Here is a 20,057-nt window from a genome sequence, read left to right as displayed (position 1 = left end):
ACGATGAGAAATAAGGATTTTACGAAAAGGCATAAAATTTACGCCCATTGCCTCCGCTGAATTGGCAACGCCGAAATTTTGTCAGTGGAGGGGGGAACGCGAAAAGCTCCTTTTTCTCCCCCCACTCCAACTTTAAGCTTGTCCACGTGTAGGAGTGTATCCCGAATTCTTGTGACTAAGTTTCGCAAAGGTGTTTGGCAGGGTGTGAGCTTTCGCTGTCCCTCACTACTTCATTTATTCTTCTATATCTACATAGCTCCATGCGAGCCAAGTGCCTGGCAGGGGGTGACAAATCACCAAGATCACCACAAGCGCATGGAAAAATAAAAGCATGTAATCGCCATCTACATAATACCCTTAGAGCCACCTCTAGGGTGTTTGGCAGGGGGTGACAAATCACCAACATGCAGCATGCAACAGGACCGCCACATGCACACCGCACGGTCATAGAAATATTACGCATACTAGCAAAATATGAGTGCTTATTCATTAAAAAACTTGCTAATAGTTAGTATTTCCTAGAGCAAATACATGCAAGGTAAGAACTATGAAGAAAAACACGCTATGAGTGACCCTAGCGAGCGACGCCATTAATCCTATCAATTGAGACAACCTTTGATCAAAGGAGATATCCTTAATAGTTACGAGGGAAGAATGACATTTTAAATCTCTCTGTTTTGCAGTCTATTTCTTTTATTTTACGTTCACTATAGTACGATGGTAAACGAATGATATGATTCACGTCGTTTTAGAAAACATCTTCTTCGAATTTCCTAAGTAAGTTAAGCCTACACTTCGATCTACGCTCCTGTAAAGATTCCCATCCTAGCTCGGGTAACATACTGGGAACGCTGCACTTTTTGTCGTAACAACTCATCACAAATCTGGCCGCCCTGCGCTGTAGTCGACTAATTTAAGCTATTATTCCTACTTCATAAGGGTCCCGTACGCTAGCAGCATACTCTAAGAGAGGCTTCACTGCATCTGCTAAAAGCTGAACATTCAACCACTTTTGGTAATAACAATCATAATTTCACGGATGGCATTAGCATTCGAAAGGGTCCAATAAGCCTGAAAAAATACTTTAAAAAATCTTAAATAGTGAATAACCTCTTTTCCTTTGCTGTGGAGGTAGCGTACTCCTGGCGTCCACCGTGGCGCAATTACCTGCTATCATTCAGTACATCAACAATGGCCAGCAAATTACAACGAAAGCAACACAAAGTCGTCTCGTGGAACGCGGCCGGCGCCGTGGCGCGGAAAACTGCAGAGCTCATCGCATTTTTGGCTCGGCAAAAATGAGATGTGGCCCTCATTCAAGAGACACAGCTGAAGCCGACAAGCCACTGGACTATTCCAAAATTTAAGGAGTTCCGCGATGATCGCAATGCCGGCGCCAACGGCGGCGGAATGGCAATCATCGTCGCGGACCACATCAATGCACAGAGATTATGTTTAGATACTTTGCCATGATCGATCGAGACCACTGCCATCGCCCTGGAGATGGAAGACGGCCCGCTGCGACTCATCAGCGTTTACTGTCCGCCGCGTAATACCTTGCGCGCGGAGGACATAAATGCATTGTTTACATCTGACGAGCCGACGGTCGCAGCAGGCGATTACAACGCCAAACACCACGCTTGGCACTCCAGGGTCGAGAATCAGAAAGGACACCGCCTTTTGAAGAACATCACGCAGCGAGGGATTACCGTCAGCGGGCCGCGGACGCCGTCTCGTTACAACACGCAAGGGGAAGGCGATGTGCTCCATATCGCATTGTATAATCTCCCGTCGGCGATGTCTGCGAAATTTATACACGCGCTGGACAGCGACCACGTACCGGTTCTATTCCATCTAAACCGGCGCCCAGCCGCGCTGCCTCAACGGATCATCAAAGATTGCCGAAATGCCGATTGGGAGATATATCGTGCCGAGGTGACGACGGGTATCGAGCACCGCCTGCCACTCACCCCTCTCATCACACCGAAGGACATCGACCGGCAAGTGGCTACGCTGACGGAAATCGTCACGGAGGCGATCGAGAAATCGGTGCCGACTCCGATCCGCTCGAAGATGGAATCATCTCGCTCTTCCTTTCCACATTCGATGCCTTATCGGGACCAAAAACTATCTTCGTCACACATTCCATCGCTCCAGAGGCAACGCAGATAAGGCCCGGATGAACGACGCGAGACATCGTGTGCGCGACGCCATCAAAGACTTCAGGCAATCATCACGGGATTCAAAGATCAGCTCTTATATTGAAAGGCAATTGTGGTTGACCTCAATGATTTCAACTCTGGAATTTACACGATCACGTTCTGTTTACTACTGAAAATGATCAACGGAAAGGTAATAATTATATTGCTTACCTTTTTTTCCTAATTTTTTTTAATGTTAATTAATTCGTGTTCATGGGTCAGAGCTGTCGCATGGAAAGACCGATATTGACTCCTGGTCAAATCATCAATGACAGTGCCTCTTCCACTGTCACTTCAGTGTGGACCTTTTCACTCGTCCTCCACTTTGAAAGAACTCTCTTAGCCCGAGTAGGGGTCGTAGTTGTTATTTCTGCAATTAGCTGAGCTGCTGCAGTATCTCCCTTCTCTCCCAAACTCACAGATGCCAGGAGAGCAAGCTCAGCAGTAGTAGTAGTAGTTTTAAAGTTTGAATTTTTCTTCTAAGTGATCTCACGTATGAGGTGCGAAATGTTTTTTTGGCCGCCAGGGAGTGACTGGCAAATAAAATATGAATTTTGTAGCATAAATCTGAAGGGGAAATTTTATTTGATCGATCAATTTGAGAGGAATAGATTTTTACAAAAGTACAATACCAACCGGCTGTCGTTGAAGCATCGGCAAAGTGATGCATAGCAAATTCTGGAAATTTTACGGATACAACGATTCAATTTTTTTATCGACACAAAAATCGTTCATTGTTTCGAGAACTATCTGCCCTTTTCTTAAGGTATGGCCATAAGATGAGTATTTTAAGGAAGGAAGTATAGTGAGGAAGTCATTGAGAAATTTCAGAGCATCAGGGTCTTGTCTTAAGTTCAGCCCCCGCGATAAATAATGTAGAATATTTTATTTCTGAGTGAGTGATTTTTCCCCAATTTAAATATTATTTCATAGATATCAAGTCGTGTAATAATGTGAGGAGGAATTTTCATATGAACGGCGGAAGGAGCCTAAGTACAATTGAAAAATAAACAATTAATTTGTAGAACACATGGTTCGCCAATGTCCTTATGAGTACACGTGGAAGAACGCGTGGTAAATGTGTAACAGACACGAGTAATTTATAAGTCAAAGTATAACTGAGGGTATGATACACATTTTAAAAAGCTAGAAGTTCCCGTGGAAATACCCCGTTAAGACGGTCAAAGGCTCCGCTCCGCAGTGTCATAAAACGACCGTTTTCGTAGTAGAATCCTGGGGGTCAGGGGTCGGAGAGTAAAGAAGTTATAAGAGTCTCATCTGGGGTCTTTCTGGTACGTTTTTTTGTATGAGTCCCAGGAAAACAACTCACTTTTTCGAGATTTGATCGCTTTTAATAGAAGCATGGTCTTCGATCGTATCCAAAGAAAACGAAATGCATTTCAATGAAACGTGCACTTGCCTCGGCTGAAAAACCTCCAACGTTCACCATAGACCATTTGAGAATCGGTGTCTTGAAGCAAAATATAAAAACGGTGAATTCTGAGCGATAAAACCCATAAAGCTTCAATAACCTTACCGCGTCGCGGCTAATCCAACTCCGGACGCGCGGAAACGAACCCCGCCGCGCCATTGAAAAATCGATGTAATTTCCGGCGACGCAAACTTATTTCAAACATAACTGCATAAGCACCTCAAGAAATCTTCAAAGAATGCTCTCATATAAGTTACTCCGACTGACTTTGCCAAAAACCCATTTGAAACTCTACCTAAATGTAAAACTTTGTGAAAAAACAGTGTCCGCCATTTTGTAACTGCACGGTAACAATTTATCGATGATATTCTTAAAGATTACGGAAAATTAAAGAAAAAACACTATACCAACAGATTATGAGATTTTTTATTCTGCATGAACCCACTCATAACTACACCATCTACTTACTTAGGAAGATTTTCAGAGAAAATTGAAGACGGGCGTTTTTATGGAAATTTTTTCATGTTTGAGCCTCTGTATCTCAGTAACGAGTAGGATCTATGTCAAATGAAGTACACATCCATAAATTTCGATCATTTTTGAGTATAATTGCAGAGTTTCAAGTTTATAACTCAAAAAAAAGCCATTTTGTAATTTTGTCCGGCTTTTTCCGATTTCCGCCCACTGTGCGACGGCTCACTTTGGCGCATGGCGAAAGCTTTGCGCAATGCATCGGTGGAAGAAGCACCACTTCGAACGGAAATCGGCCCGATCTATTCGCATCAATCAAAGGCGGACGCAATGGCAGAGTAAGTATCCGGAGAGAATCTTCTCCCTCCAGCCTTCCAACAAAGGCTGGTATTCTATGCCCACTATAAATTCCTGTCTCTTTCCCCACGCATTGCAGCGAGAGGTGAGGGCATTATGGACAACCAGCGGCAGAGGAGGTGGGGGACTCGGGGGGGGGGGGAACCGGAGCTCCCCGCCCCCACTCAGGCAGCGGCGGAGCCGGTAGCAGAGGAGGAGGGGGGGATAACACAAGCCACCGAAGCTCCCCCTTCCCTTCCCAGCCGGCTGCGGGCGGCCTACCGGCCGTTCACCCGCAGCAGACAACAACAACAACAGCACAACGCCACGTGCGCCCAGGCCTTTGCCTGTACTTGACAGGGTCTCCGATCACCTCCCACAATCCTCCCTCTCCCCCCTCAGCTATGAACCACTCACAACAACGGCCACGCGACCAGTCGCGTCGACTCCATGGGGCCTGAGGGGGCCCGAGCCTCCTCAAAAATTCGTTATGGGTGTGAGAAAAAAATTGTCTCTGGTGCCGATCTCAAGAGTCTTCGAACAGCACTACGCACAGTGGGCGGAAATCGGAAAAAGCCGGACAAAATTACAAAATGGCTTTCTTTGAGATATAAACTTGAAACTCTGCAATTATACTCAAAATTGGTTGAACTTTATGGATATGTACTTCATTTGACATAGATTCCACCCGTTTCTGAGATACAGAGGCTCAAACGTGAACAAATTTCCATAAAAACGCCCGTCTTCAATTTTCTCTGAAAATCTTCCGAAGTAAGTAGATGGTGGAGTTATGGGTGGGTTCTTGCGGAATAAAAAACCACATAATCTGTTGGCATAGTGTTTTCTCTTTGTTCTACTGTGCTACGCCTAGGTGTCATGACACACAATGACGCCCTTTGGCCTATCTCGAAGTTGCCGCTGCTGGAAGATGTCTTCCAGTCCCGCGCGCAGGATTTCTACGATAAGACACAACACTCATCCCACGGTGAAATTCGGCATATTGCTGACTTTCACGTGATTCCGTGGGATCGATTTCGACGCCCGCGCGCGGGGACTGGAAGAAAAGACCAGACGCCACCGCCGTCGCAGCGGCGGTGACTTCGACTCACGAGAGCACCGCTCAAGCCTGCTCCGCCAATGCGTGCGTGATGGCCCAAAGACGGAGCCCGTGAATGATTTTTCACGAAATTGCTGTTCGAAGACTCAACGACTGTGCGCCAGGCAGCCGAAAAGGATGGCCAAGATCTGTTCACGTTCGGCAGCATTGCTTGGACCTCGGTCATTGGATGGACTTAAAAAATACCAAGGTTTAGTGCCGCACTAATAACTATTGGGATAGAATTGTAAAGGAGGCATTTGCTATTAGCCTTGAGGAGAAGAGCTTAAACAAAGGTAAAAGCTTCCAACTGAGCAGTGCTTGGAATGCCATAATTAATCGGTACATCCGCACACAACAATAACGGTAACCAGGGATATGTATGAATAAATAAGTACCGTAAAAAGTACAATAAAGAGTAAACCCCTGAAGATGATGGCAGACTCAGGCATTGAAACGTTGGGAGAATAAACCCAATACCACACCCGAGAAATGGGAATGCTGAGAAATTTTTCATAAATTAAAATGACATCTTTGCTCAAAGTGCAAAACCAATTTAGATGCGTGGACCAGGTGGAGGCGATAAATACACCTCAGAATGTTCACAGCACTAAATTAGTGTCATGAGGCGTCTCCCGATCCGAATGTATACGAGACGATGGTATCAATATTATGGTGTCTGACGAAGTCAAATGTCTGGGAGTCGGGATAAATTTAACCATCTGGTGAGATGAAGCTGCTTTTAATTTCTCGCTACATCCTATCCAAGGCTAGGAAGTGCATCTTAGTAATGTTTATAAACAAATTATATATTTTGAGAGGGATTTTACTGCGTCAAGTTTAGCGGTTACTCGGATGAATATTTTCTGACTCGTAGTGCCGCTTATTGTGCTATTTACGCGCAAAGGTTGATTCGGGAACGGAAAAATATAAAGTCAGTTATGAACACGTTTCCCATTTGTACCAACTACGTACCTTCCGAGGAGAGGACCTAATTCACAAGTCTCCCAACGCGCACTTGAGAAATTGGCTGCGCATGTAATCCGTCGAAAATGGCTCTCTTTCTTGTGGAAAAAGGTTGGTGAACAGGGTGGTTTCCCATTATTTTTTAATTGCCTAAATCGAAAGATTATTACTCCTGGAGTACGCATTTCACCCTTTTAGATTTTTAAATGACGATATCTATTTTTCGCGATTAAATGAAAAGTGTACATTATCAATTAGAATAATTACATATATTCCTGTTCCCGTACAATTCTCTTGCAACAATCGATTTGAATCATTATTTCGGTTGTTAAAGTCTACTGTAGTTACGCGAGGGTCCTTTGTTCAATAGCTCATAAAGGCATATTTTTTATCTCCACTTTTTTTTCAATTTCCTTAGTGAGAACTTACCTTAAACACCAACATTGTGTAAAGATTTTTAATCAGAACAATGTTATTTTGGGTGAAAAATCTTTCATGTTCTTACCTTACGTCGGTTTTATTGTCTATTTCATCTTGGTTTAGTTTTGATCTAACTAGAACGGCCATTTTGATAGTGTTCATCAAACTGCATTCAGGAAACTGATTGTGTAATTGTTGCTAAATTGATGATTCGTTGAATTTCATCTGAAATCTTTTTTTAACTAAACTTTTATTTCAGTGTGGTATGTATTTTGGGTGTTTTTCGGATATACCGAACAATGATGCCACTCTCGGATTTTTCTATCATTATAATGATATATTAAAAGTAAACGTTATGTATTTTTAGCATATCAACTCAAATGTCTTTCATTTCTCTCAGTTTGGTTCCTCGGATATCCACGCGCCCTCTCGCGCCAAAGCTCGCATTTATTATGTTCGTGCCGCGAGTCGAATTTTGTGTTTTATTTTATTAGTATTTAAGAGCAAGGACAGATGGACCCAACTAATGGAGGGCCATCGCAAAAGCAATCACACTGTGTTCGGGAAAGCGATCAAGTCATACCCGCTGGGGCTCCTAATTTCGTTTGTATAATGAAATTTACAGACATTGTTGATTTCTATAGCACGTATGATCACGATAACTATTTGACACCCAAATATTTTCTATTTTCACCCCTACATATACCTATATATAACTTAAAAAAGTAGCTCAATTATTAAAAATCTCTCAAATATATATTTTCTATAATATCCAATTCCCCTATTTTATACTGCATTTCAAACCAATTTTTCTAAAGTTATACTTATGTATTCTCCGGCAAGGGCGCAGCTAAGAATTAGGGCTAGGGGGGTTTAGGGTGTTTAACTGATACCAAGGGGGTCTGGGAGGTATGGAATGCCCGCTAAGGTAAGCAGGAGGTGTTGGGGGCCCTCCCCCAGAAATTTTCGAAGATAAATGATTCAAAATGGTGAGTTTAATGTCTATCTGCGGGAGAATTTTCATCCTTTCACTATTCTGTAAATAATTACATAGAGTAAGTACTTACTATATAGTAATAATAATCAAATTAAGTCGAATGGATTAAAGTTAAAAGTTTCTGAGAGCTCTTGGGGGGTTTTATCCCCCCCCCACAAACCCCTCCTCGCTGTTCACCAGTATTTTTAATATTTATTGGCTTTAATTCCATTTCACAAGGTCGCTTTTACGATTTTTAACCAGAGTCATATTTAACCTAAATTTATTTATAAACTAATTTAATAATATTCTTAATTCTAAAAATCTATTACATTTACAACGGCCGCGGTTGCCTGGCGATACTATTGCAATAGGGTAGTTTCCTTCATCAAAGAAAACGAAAGGCATTGATTGCGATTCGTTACCCACCATTAGTGTATTCATAATACACAAATTATTTGGTTTTTGAAATACCGGTTTAGACGAATGGCAATGGTCAAATTTTATCCTCATTTGAAAAAGGCCAGATTGGCGCCCATGCGATTCCACTCCGCATGACGTCACAGGGACCTAGTTTCTACACGAGAGGATAGGAGTTATACATCGTCTGAGGTTACCAATGCATGCATGAGGCGCAGAGCTCAGGGAAACATGTCTTAATAATCACCTATTAAAACTGGCTAAGGTCGGAAAGTTTTCTTCGTTTGATAAGGTATTAATAAACCTTTTTTAAGCCAAGCGCTACCATCCAGCAAGGTACTCAGCTATCCGCTAGCATCCTGCAACGTATCAGCGCTAAGCCTCGCCTCAAAGTCACCTCACCGGGCGGGAGGGGGAACCAGAAATACGACGTAAGGAGATATTTCCCGGCATTCATACTTAAGCGTCGCGTTTTCGCGCGCTTGAAAATTTTCACTTTTCATTTAATCGCGAAAAATAGGTGTTGTCATTTTAAAATCTAAAAGCGTGAAATACGTACTCCAGGAGTAATAATCTTTCGATTAAAGCAACAAAAAAATTATAGGAAACCACGCTATTGTTGGACGGAGAATTGAGTTATTCAATTGGCCGTCCTCATGCCTCGACTATGATATCTACAAAGTGAACTGATATTGAAAACTGCTCGCTAAATACTGAAGCTCATGTGTGCTAATATCTGATTCAAGTGACTTAAACTCTGTAATAGATCCGTTGCACAGGTGAAGAAGGGGCCGGAATTACTCTGGGTCAGGTAAAATAAATCCTAAAGTCATGTCAAGTCCATAAATATTTTGCGACTTTTATGATGGTAGATTAGTTTCAGATCACCTTCACCAAGGTTGTACGAAATAACCTCAGTATTTTTTCGCTTACCTCCAGACTTCTGCCCATTATTATGTGCACTACAGGCCATAGTACTTACATTGAATGATTACAAGGACAACTCCCTCGTTGACGCTGATTTTACATGCAATCATTTACACAAAAATAGTCACTATCTTACGCAAACTCATTCACACTTAATTATAGCGTCTCATTCCTTCTAAACAACACCAATGGTACTAAATTAAATATCCTCATTCATACGTAATTATATATACTATCAGGCACAAAATAAAAACAATTAACTATTTCCAGTTAATTTCCACACACACTCAACCACTCTAAACTACATCCTCACATCACATTAAATTAAGTGCACTCATTCAAACTAATAAATATATAAAATATCACTCACCAACTTGCATTCACACTTTAATATAAACTCTCATTCATACTAAACAACAGTCTTAATAGCACTAAATTACATGCTCAAACTCACACTTAAAATATATACACTCCGATATCAGTAAGAGGCACACACTCATTCACGCTTAATGTAATCTCATTCACACAAATGAATAACACTTCATCGCATACACACTAAAAGTATATAATACCATATCAATTATACTTACATTAAGTGGTTAATAATTAATCACAGGATTCTAATTTATGCATAGCAACACTAAACATAAATTATGTGCTTTTATTAGTACTAACAAATACATAATTTCATCTTCCTAATTTTCATGCATTCATATTCTCACTACATTATTAATATTTATTGCACACCCTTAAGAAAAGCCTTACATTTATTTAGGTTAACGTATAAAATAAAAAAAAATTGGATATTTTATTTCTCACAGAAATGCATATAAACTTAGCTAACATTTAAAAAAAATACAGTGACATATACAAGGTCTAAACATTAAACAACGAAAAAAGGTTTCCCTACATAATTATAAAATATAATATATATTATAATTCACAACTATTATTTCTCACTCTAGCAAATGAAACAGGCAGGTTTTTAATTTCATGCGCGAATGTTGGCATTTTATTGAAAATAAAATCAACCAAACACAGACAGAAAAATAAAAAAATACGATAATTTCCGCAGAGCAGATATAAAAAAATAGGTAATTTAAAAGTGCTAGTCAGACATGCATTGAAACAAATTTTGAAATTAGCTTTTGGCGCAACGTTAAACTATATTTATAAAAACAAGGAAGGCATAGACACCGAATAATGCCAAGTACAATGGCTTTTGTCGGCGAACATAAGCAGTTAAATTAGGCAATTAAAAATTATTTATTACTGAAATAAACACATAGATTAAGAAGATAATTACCGAAGTAAAATATGGCTGTTTGATTATTTTTTCTCCAATACAATATGATGCAAATAAAAACATTAAGTACATATACACAATGTTTAGACTGTAAAGCTTACATAATATAAATAGGTAGTTTTAATTTTTTCCGCAGAGCGAATGAAGTAAAGAAACATTTGAACTGAAATTGTAATAAATCATGTAATTTTATTGAAAATAAAAAGGTTTTCACTTTCAAAAAAATTGATTGCACATTGAATTGATATACATTAAATTACGGGCTAATTTTACAATGTGAATTCAAAAATATTAATGAAATGTAATACAATGGATATTTAAAAAAAACTGAAACACTTACAACTGAGAGCAATATAAATGAATTCGTACACACTCCGATACATAAGTCACCAACTGCATTAGCCAGCGGAAAGCCATATAGGAAGAATCTAGTTCACCGGTTTTACATTTTGAAACCATCAACGTAGTTTGCAAGAAATCAAAGAATTCGGCAGTTCTGTGAAAGAAAAATTAGCAGGAAAAACTGCCGAGCAAAATTTCGAAAGTTTATTTGAAATCACCATGGCAACGTCGTTGAAACATGGCTGTCCGCTGTTACACCCCCTCTCCACGTTGAGGACGCAGTTGGATTTGAGGGGGACATGCACTACTCTACTATCTACTATCTACGCTACCCAAGTTCTACGATAAAAAAACAAGCACTACTTCAGCCATCACACAAAATGGCTTCCTCCAATGAAAACTAGATGGCACTTTCATTCACACCAAATAACATACCCTCCTCATTCACTCCAAATATATTAAACCTCCATTCACACACAACGTAACACCAGGTCATTCGCAATATATACACAACATACCATCATTCACGCATACATCGATAATAAACGCTTCATAATTATAATAAACAATTACTTCTCATTCACACTCAATGACGCACTCTCGCTCAAACTAAAATTACGTACTAATAATCGCACTCATTCACACTAAATGTCATACCACCATTCACACGAATAAAATCCCTCATTCAGACTACATAATATGCCCTTATACACTCGAAAAAACACACCTCATTTACACGAAATACATTCCGTCATTCACACTAAATAGCATACCTAATAAACATCATATAATATCCCACATTCACACGAAATAACACACTCATTCAAACTAAATAATATACCCTCATTCACACGATATAGCATACACCATTCAAATCATATAACACTCCCCATTCTCGCGAAAAACATACCTCATTCACACGAAATAGAATACCATCATTCACACGAATAAAATACCTCATTCAGACTAAATATCACACCACATTCACACGAATAAAATACCTCATTCACACGAATAAAATACCTCATTCACACGAAATAGAATACCATCATTCACACGAATAAAATACCTCATTCAGACTAAATATCACACCACATTCACACGAATAAAATACCTCATTCACACAAAATAGAATACCATCATTCACACGAATAAAGTACCTCATTCACACGAATAAAATACCTCATTCACACGAAATAGAATACCATCATTCACACGAATAAAATACCTCATTCAGACTAAATATCACACCACATTCACACGAATAAAATACCTCATTCAGACTACACATTATACCCTTATACACTCGAAAAAACACACCTCATTCACACGTAATAAGATTCGGCATTCACACGAAATAGTATACCTAATACACATCATATAATATTCCACATTTACACGAAATAACATACTCATTTACATCATATAATGTTCCACATTCACGCGAAAAACATACTTATTCAGACTAAATAATATACCCTCATTCACACGATATAGCATACACCATTCACATCATATAACATTCCACATTCACGCGAAAAAATGCCTCATTCACGCGAAATAGTTTGCCTCACTTATACGAAATATAAAATACCTCATTCACACGAAATAGAACATACATCATTCTCACGAAATAATACACTTCACACAAAGTAACAACGTCATTCACAATTAATAACACACACTCATTCACCCTAAAGCACTTTCTCTAACGAACACTGACTCAATTACTCTCATACATAGACACAAAATACGAAACAAAATATAATTCAGGTCTTCAGACTTCGGATCGCCATTCTTCGTCTCTTGAGTCTTCAAATGGGCCACGTGTTCCAATCGTATCTTCATCTCTTGAATCTTCAGTTCTTCAGTTATCAATCTACACAATTTGTTTCCTTCTTCATAATTGCTGAGTTCCTGAGTCATTTCCATAGGTTAATGCAGAGGTTTTCCACGTTTATTTCATTCCTAAATCTCCTTCTTTAAGGTTCATCATTGCAAGCTGCCTCTCTCTCTCTGTCCCTGTTGATAAAACGAATTATCTTATGTACTCATGCATGAGACAGAAAGGTCACCTTGTACGGCACAAAGGTTATTATTCTTGATATGACCAAGTTGAAAAAAAGAAGAAAGGATTCGATAGAAAATGAAAAAGGATTCGACTCCCTTGAATAAGTTTTATGAATAGGGGAATTAGATATAAAAAAATTTAAAAAATTATTCAGTGTCGTTGCTGAATATCCCTGCCAAAAGATTATATTATCTAAAAAGATTAATTTATCATCTTTGAAAACACAATTTAAACGAAGACAAGCTTAGAAAAGGATAACGAATATTAATTGAAAATAAACTATAATTTCTATGTGATGGGGCTTACAGGATATGTGTTAAGAAACGTAAAAAATGAATATCTCCAGGAATAAATGAAAATGCATGGTACCATTGGACGGGGAAATTCAGTTATAATATTCATAGATTCGCCAAGCCTTTAGGGTCCATGTAGTGAATTAGCAAATGATATTGACGTATGAAAGGATTAACTGACATTTTTAAAGCTTGAAAAAATAAATAATTTGCACTTGCTCAAGTGCTAAACCACAAAAATTGGAGCGTACCGATTTGAAAAATTAATATTCACTGTTACACATCGGAAAATATATAGAAATCAATACATTCTGACGATGAAAGAACAGAAAATTCAAATTAAATGAAAAAACGCGTATAAATAAAAGGAATGTGAGCATACTGCTACTTTTAAGTTTTACCTGTATTCTCGTGAATGGCGTAAGGGCCATTTTATCCTTTTCCCTACCGTACACGTATATATACGTGTGGACGTTTCCTAACCCGGGAGACCACGGGCGTATATGTACGTGTGAGATTTTCCAGGTCAAGAAAACGAAACCCGTATATATCCGTTTTCTAGCTCTCCCCCTTTCAGTACGGTCGTGGGTTTAGGTTGCCTTTGTCTCGGAACCCAACGCTTCGGGGTTTAGGATTAACCCTCCGAATCCGGGAGCAGGTCCCCGGACCCTTCGTCTTTTATTACCCCTCTCAGCGGTAAGGGACAGCGGGCATACAAATGTTTGTAGGGTCAATTTTCGAAATAAATATTTGTTCATTTCTCAAGAAATATAAACTAAGAATTGAAGTGTTTGTCTTTTGAGCAGCGTTTACAATTTTTAAACGAAATTCTACGACAAATATTAACTTATATCTCGAGTTATGTATAAACATCAACATGGAAATTGTTGCTACGTTAAATGCTTTGATAATGGCCTTAGAACTTCGCTAAAAATTTGACAATGCTTAGATAAAAATGAGGAATTATATTCAATGTCTGTAATTTACGTGCAAGCAACAATTATCCATTTGCTAAATACATATAAGCAATACATAAGTTGACCGTGAACCAATGCCACAGGTATGGTTGTAAACCCGGAAAAGAGGGAGCACAACTACTCTCGGAGTCCGAGATAATATGGAGTCCCACCGTGGAGGGGTCGAAAAAGGTTCAGCGAGACCCTTCTTAACGAATGCCCTCCAAAAATGCTCCGTACCACGAGAAAGAAGAGTCTCTTGGGGCACGGTACAGCAGTCAAGCTAAGACGAAAACTCCGCGGTCTCGAAAGGGTTAATGAAATCGGATTTTGTGCACGAAAAATCGTTTCTTCCTTATGACACATGGCGTAAATCATCATCTTGGCTCAAACGGATATGAAAAATATATTTTTCTTGAAAATGATTATTAATTTCTTTGTCCAGCCACAGTGTAATTATTAATATTATTCGTTAAAAATCTCTGGAAATCCGTTATCAATAGAGTGCATAATCATTCAGATTTTTGTCAAAAATTAGATGGAGAGATAGGTATTATAAAATATTTTCCTCTCAAATATTTTATGAAATAATATTAATTTTTTACGTCATTTAGAGTTTCATGGTACATAGTTATGTACCGTTATTGTGATTTTAAAAATTTACAGAGCCATACTAATTTTTTATGCATCAAATTATGTCCATTAAGTGCACTATTAAAGAATTTGACGCCAAATGAAGCTAGAATGAAATTTCTTTTCAACCACAAGAAAAAATCTATTAATGGGAACCTTAAAATATCGATTCCGAAAATAAATAGACTTTTTGGCTCAGCTCTCCGTGGAAATCAATTCTCCAGATCAAATTTCAATCGCGAATTCATTTTTCGTCATTTTACTTTCGCAAGGGTGGAAATAATACTCTCATGACTGCACAAGAATTGAGAACTCTCTATCGATAAATGAATGGGAAAGGACGGCTACAAACAAACGTGCGACAGTGGTTTTGTGAAAATCATTCTTTTTTATGTCTTAAACATCGAAGGGAAACATTTAAAGGAATCAGAAAAGCATGATGCGAACTTGATGAGCTATTTGCAAAGGATGCCCATCTCATGAACAAAAATATTTAATGACACTGACTGAGAAAAATTGAGCAGTTTGATGAAAATTCGTACTATTCATCGTTCAATGCTCATTTTCAGCAGAAATTGATTCAGCTGACAGGGTAAATACCAAACTTATGTTGGGCTGAATTTCAGATATCCACCCCGGCTGAATGAAAAATACTGATATTAACGGTAACCGTGACGGATACTACCTAAGAGTTGGAGAGATCGGAAGAATGATTTTATATCTTTTTCAATTATTGTAATATTATTAATTTATACTCCTTTCCAACAATCTATGACAACGGAAAAAATTGAGGAAGTTATCAGGTCTCCGAATAAAAAACCCACCATTGCCTGAAGCTATGTACGTGTCGTTACCAAGGCCCAAACAAAGAAGATCAATTTCGATGTACCACGACGAAAAAGTCAAAGAAAAATAATATTACTGAATTTAACGAAAATAAAATTATCCTCTTTCTTTTCTTAGAGTTATTCACATCATACACTTTTAAAATAATTAACGGACACAGAAAAAATGTAATTGAATGATTTTCTTACCTTTTGGCGTGATGTCACTGCATTATCACATTCCGGATTATCTCCATTTTTCCAACAGCGCACTCGCATAATCCTCTGCGATGACTCGTAGCTGAAGAGAGAGAAACGGGAACTGAATTTTCCTCCGTGGACTCACATAAACGCCACATAAATGCAATTATAATGAATGGGACGCGACAATTGACATTCTATTCAGCCATGCGCTAATTGTAATTGCCTATTAAGTGCATGTATTTCCTCTTCACAAACATTTTAAAAAGGCGATTCCTTTCGACAGAGAGGAACGATTACTAAAATCTAATTTTTAAAAGAATATTGAGGTATTTTTTCAGAGTGGTTAACCAAGTTGTAGAATGAATGGTGATTTCTAACCTGAAGATAACTTACATTCATGTTTCAATGCTTTAAAATAAAGTCTGTGCAAAATTAATTTTGAGTTATTTCCATTGATTCGATATTTCAGCAACAGAATAAGTGTTATATATGCATAGAGAGGTATTCAAACGTATTTCCAAAAATGTATATTTCGAAAAATTAAAAATAAAAACTTTTGGAAATGTTTTCGGAAGGATTCGAATTCAATGATATGGAATGGAAAAAATCACCAATATGAATCAATCCTTGGACAGATAAATGCAGTGATTGCGTATGAAAAAAGGCTTAAAAATATTAAAACATAAATCTCATTAGACGTAGTGATCATAACGTTTCCGTGTGCTACGAGGCAAAAAGATCTTTAAACAAAAGGAAAGAATTTATATGTATTATTAAGATCAGAGAATATAAGATGCATTTAACGGACAAAGAAAAGGCAAAAAATGAAGTAGATATTCTAAATGATTTAATGTGCATCAGGAATTTAAAAAAATATAAACTCAATCGGATACAGTAAAAAAATAATAAAAACTTAACAAAACGTGCTGAATAGTAAATTGAAACAGTTATTGGTTGTCGAGAACTCATATCTAGCATAACTGTATAACATTTTGTAATGTAAGCGTCCATTTTAGGGCAAATCATATTTGATTGGTACTCAATTGAGAATTCAGGGAAAATAGTTTTAAATTCATTATCAATTTGAGGTTCTAAACTTATTATGTTCATAGGAGACATAATACCGTCTACTCCTTCCACAAAACATAACTACATAAACCTAACGATGCGATAAAATATAAAAACCAAAACAGCTTCTAAGACATCAATGGCGAAATATTATTTAAAATTTTATTCTTACCGATTCCCATGTGAAGAATATCTTGGTTGATTTTTCATAAGTTCCTTCTTCAGTTAACTGATGGTCTCAATCATCAGAAGTCTTCATGTCTTCGGCCACTGGAATATCTTCAGCCTAAGGAGAAAGCGGGTTAGTGCATACAAGGAAAATAAATGACCCTTCCCCCGAGGAATCGCATAAGCCCCAATGAAATGCACGGGAAGTCACCGTGACGAAAGGAGGAAATTACCACTTTTCCATCCAAGTGACACAGTTTCGTCCCCGTGTAATGCAATGGTTTACAGCGCATGCGAAACCTCGGTTCGACACAAAAAAAGAACTAAAATTAACGCAAGCTAAAAATCCTAGCCATAATCGACGCATTGATTCATAGCCATAATGGCCCAAAAGCTAACCTAGTTTTGAAGCTGGGGTCCTCTTCACGTGAATTTCTGATGACCTACAGCCTGCGGAGAGAGGGAGAGAATACATACAAGGAAAATAAATGACCCTTCCCCCGAGGAATCGCATAAGCCCCAATGCAGTGCACGGGAATTCACCGTGACGAAAGGAGGAAATTACCACTTTTCCATCCAAGTGACACAGTTTCGTCCCCGTGTAATGCAATGGTTTACAGCGCATGCGAAACCTCGGTTCGACACAAAAAAGAACTAAAATTAACGCAAGCTAAAAATCCTAGCCTTACTCGACGCATTGATTCATAGCCATAATGGCCCAAAAGCTAACCTAGTTTTGAAGCTGGGGTCCTCTTCACGTGAAGTTCTGATGATCTGCAGCCTGCGGAGAGAGGGAGAGAATACATACAAGGAAAATAAATGACCCTTCCCCCGAGGTATCGCATAAGCCCCAATGCAATGCACGGGAAGTCACCGTGACGAAAGGAGGAAATTACCACTTTTCCATCCAAGTGTCAGTTTCGTCCCCGTGTAATGCAATGGTTTACAGCGCATGTGAAACCTCGGTTCGACACAAAAAGAACTAAAATTAACGCAAGCTAAAAATCCTAGCCTTACTCGACGCATTGATTCATAGCCATAATGGCCCAAAAGCTAACCTAGTTTTGAAGCTGGGGTCCTCTTCACGTGAAGTTCTGATGGCCTACAGCCTGCGGAGAGAGGGAGAGAATACATACAAGGAAAATATATGACCCTTCCCCCGAGGAATCGCATAAGCCCCAATGCAATGCACGGGAAGTCACCGTGACGAAAGGAGGAAATTACCACTTTTCCATCCAAGTGACACAGTTTCATCCCCGTGTAATGCAATGGTTTACAGCGCATGCGAAACCTCGGTTCGACACAAAAAAAGAACTAAAATTAACGCAAGCTAAAAATCCTAGCCTTACTCGACGCATTGATTCATAGCCATAATGGCCCAAAAGCTAACCTAGTTTTGAAGCTGGGGTCCTCTTCACGTGAAGTTCTGATGACCTACAGCCTGCGGAGAGAGGGAGAGAATACATACAAGGAAAATAAATGACCCTTCCCCCGAGGAATCGCATAAGCCCCAATGCAGTGCACGGGAATTCACCGTGACGAAAGGAGGAAATTACCACTTTTCCATCCAAGTGACACAGTTTCGTCCCCGTGTAATGCAATGGTTTACAGCGCATGCGAAACCTCGGTTCGACACAAAAAAGAACTAAAATTAACGCAAGCTAAAAATCCTAGCCTTACTCGACGCATTGATTCATAGCCATAATGGCCCAAAAGCTAACCTAGTTTTGAAGCTGGGGTCCTCTTCACGTGAAGTTCTGATGACCTGCAGCCTGCGGAGAGAGGGAGAGAATACATACAAGGAAAATAAATGACCCTTCCCCCGAGGTATCGCATAAGCCCCAATGCAATGCACGGGAAGTCACCGTGACGAAAGGAGGAAATTACCACTTTTCCATCCAAGTGTCAGTTTCGTCCCCGTGTAATGCAATGGTTTACAGCGCATGTGAAACCTCGGTTCGACACAAAAAGAACTAAATTAACGCAAGCTAAAAATCCTAGCCTTAATCGACGCATTGATTCATAGCCATAATGGCCCAAAAGCTAACCTAGTTTTGAAGCTGGGGTCCTCTTCACGTGAAGTTCTGATGGCCTACAGCCTGCGGAGAGAGGGAGAGAATACATACAAGGAAAATAAATGACCCTTCCCCCGAGGAATCGCATAAGCCCCAATGCAATGCACGGGAAGTCACCGTGACGAAAGGAGGAAATTACCACTTTTCCATCCAAGTGACAGTTTCATCCCCGTACACTGCAATGGTTTTCAGCGCATGCGAACCCTCGGTTTGACACACAAAAAAACTAAAACTAACGCAAGCTAAAAATCCTAGCCTTATTCGACGCAAAGATCACGGCCCTAAAGGCCCATAAGCTAATCTAATTCACTTGCTTTCTTCTTAATTTGTTCCTCTTCTCTTGTTGTCTTCTTTCTTCTCCTCCTTAATTTGGAGGACACACGAATCGCACTCGTATCTTTTCGCCGTTTATTCGATCAAAACGCAATTATCGCTCAATCGCGCAACGCATCGGATAAAGCGCAACGTTCACACGCATACCGGATCGGTAGATTTCTTCGAGGTCTCATTGCTGTCTTTTCTCTTCTTCATCATCCTGTAACAGAGCTGATTAGTGAACATGAACATGAAGTACAGGTAATCAAGTCACCCAAAAAATGCATCACGAAACAAAAAAAATCATAATAACCCACTAGAAATTAATAAACAAGGTACCTTTTTGCATGCCAACTTAAACTTTGTATTTTTGGCTTTTTTCCGTCTACACTTTTCTACCTTTTGGTATTTTTGGCGCCTATTGTAAATGTGAATTTTTTCCCCATGGTCTTATGAGAATTTTCTGTTCGCGAGAATTCTCATCCTAAAGACTCATTTATTTTATGAGTCCATAACCATATAAAAACGTCATCGGATCCGATTTTACCAATAGATTA

This window comes from Ischnura elegans, chromosome 4 (assembly GCF_921293095.1).
Source record: "Ischnura elegans chromosome 4, ioIscEleg1.1, whole genome shotgun sequence".
Classification (NCBI taxonomy): Eukaryota; Metazoa; Arthropoda; class Insecta; order Odonata; family Coenagrionidae; genus Ischnura; species Ischnura elegans.
This window is presented reverse-complemented; position numbering follows the sequence as displayed.